Below are 2,359 nucleotides of genomic sequence, written 5' to 3' on the forward strand. Positions count from 1 at the left end.
TTGAGAAATTTTGTGATTCATTGGTGACATGTCCAATGTGCAATATTTGTTTGAGTGTTAACCATGATTAAATAAATTGTAATGATATTGAAATATTTTGGGGTCAGGTATGAACTTCTAATAATTGAAAACAATGTAATTAAGGTGAGAATATTTGATTTGGTAATATGCTTTGTCTGTGAGACTTAAAATTGAATAAATTGAGCAACCTGATAATTGATTTACAGCTGATGAATATTATGTAGCACCATTATTTTCAGTATAATGAAAATTTATTCTATGAATGATTCAAGTTGACATTGGTAGGGTCTTTTAGATGACATGAGTGCCATTATGGGTTCTTCCATAATGAATAACCTACCTAATTCATGGGACCTTTAAAGGAGAAACATCTCCTTTTACTGAAATTACATTGAGATAATGTTCAGATGTTTTGTGATTCATTGGTAAAATTTCCATAATACAATAATCTTTTGGTGTAAATACAGGAGTAGACATGTTCATCCCTATTATATTTCTTTTAGGTTTCTATGATTTTGTATAGTTTGTGGGTCAATGCTGACACCTCACAATGTAAAAGTAAGGTCATTCCAGCTTCAGGTTTGAAATTTAGATGTATTCATTGCCCGTGATTAGTAAAATAGAATGTAATTACAAGTAGCCTATGTCTGATTTCTAGAACCTGAGTGAATTTCATGTGGTTTTTTGGCCCCAGTTTGAAATTCCTGTGTATAGATTGCCCATGATTGTGAAAATTAATAGAATCACTAGAGGAATAAATAAAAATGAGTGGCCTGATACTTGATTTCACAATCATGTGAGTATAATGGGACTTCAGGAATATCATTTTGTGAGAGTTAATATGTAATATACCATGATATTTTTTATTGATATGGCTTCTTTTAATATATACAGTGGATTGATCAGTGGGAATCACTCATTTCTTCATAAAACCCACCTACCAGGTCCTCCAAGGTCAAGAAACTTGTATGCTTTTCCTCATGACATTTGGTGAATTAATGGTCTATAGACTATATAATGAATGAATTTTCAAATACTAACCATATCTTCAGTCAGAAATAGTATGCATGAGCCATATATACATGTGAGATTTACTTCTTATATTGAGCTATTATCCTCTCCTTCTCACCTAAGTAATGAGTACAGAGGAAGAGAGCTCTTTGCCTGTTTCCAGTCAAGTACCTGATATGACCCAGGCACCCTGCACTAAACCTGATGTCTTCTGTTCATTTTTGCACCATGGTTTAAGGATTCCATTCTGGTAAGGGTTTTTTATTGTTTGTTTAAGACAAAATAGGTGTAAGTAGATGTATGTTTGTAGAGTGCTATGATTTCTGTCAATGGCAAGATTTTATCTTGTCTTGAGGAGATATGATACTTACAAATCATGCCCAACAGGATTACACTAAGGCCCACCTTACGTGTCAATCCTGAGGCTAGAATTTGGATTTCCATTTTTCCCTTCTGGGGAATTTTATTCTAGTCTTAAGATTAACCTCTTGTGGGAAACCCATTGTTGTGGTTTTTCCCACCTTTACCTATTTGCTTTACAATGAACAACAAATTTTTCACCTTTAAGGATTAAGTAACCTGTAATTACCAATTATCTTGCACCGATTCTCATTGAGTGTTTAAGTCCTGCTGGCAAGGGATACACCATTCCATTGTTTAAAGGTCACAGACTGAATATGTTGACAGACAAACATCACATAAATTATTGAACTAGTGAAGATTCACCACTAAAACAATAAATGTACTTATTTAGGCAACATGAATATCATTGGGTTTTTCTCCACAATGAGTTACTCAACTTCTTGCTGTGATCCTCATAAGAAAATTTATGCTTTTTACCAGAACTTGGCTTAATTGAAATTTGAGAAATTTTGTGATTCACTGATGCCATGTCCAATGTGCAATATACATTTAGTTCTAAACACATGAGAGCAATTTCTCCCTTGTATTATCATTATAAGATTATAATGGCATAGGGATGTGTTGAATCATCAATTAACTTGTCATGAATGAGATAGTCTGACAATTAGGGTGAGAATATGAGGTTTAGTAAATATGCCTTGTCTGGGAAACTTGAAAGTGAACAAATTGATGCACAACCTGTTACCTTATCTGATGAATGCCATGTGCTTCTATTATTATCAAAATACTGAAAGTATGTGCTATGAATGATGCCATCTGTTACCAATAATGCCTTTGAGTTGACTAGGTTTTCCAATTTAGTGAACATGAATCTCGCTATGGGCTCTTCTCAGTGAGTGCCTGACTAACCTAATTAATGGGACCCTCTAAAAAAGAAAAAAGAAAAGAGAAAAAACTTTACTTT

At 33.5% G+C, this 2,359-nt stretch overlaps 1 non-coding gene across 1 annotated transcript; it reads left to right on the plus strand.

Annotated features, from left to right (window-relative positions):
• Positions 1-1,355: 1,355 nt before the first annotated feature.
• On the plus strand, positions 1,356-1,435 carry LOC138382135 (small nucleolar RNA SNORD115). Its single transcript, XR_011233292.1, has one exon. It is a non-coding gene; the product is annotated as a small nucleolar RNA SNORD115 (small nucleolar RNA).
• The last annotated feature ends 924 nt before the right edge of the window (positions 1,436-2,359 follow it).

This window comes from Eulemur rufifrons, chromosome 3 (assembly GCF_041146395.1).
Source record: "Eulemur rufifrons isolate Redbay chromosome 3, OSU_ERuf_1, whole genome shotgun sequence".
NCBI lineage: Eukaryota > Metazoa > Chordata > Mammalia > Primates > Lemuridae > Eulemur > Eulemur rufifrons.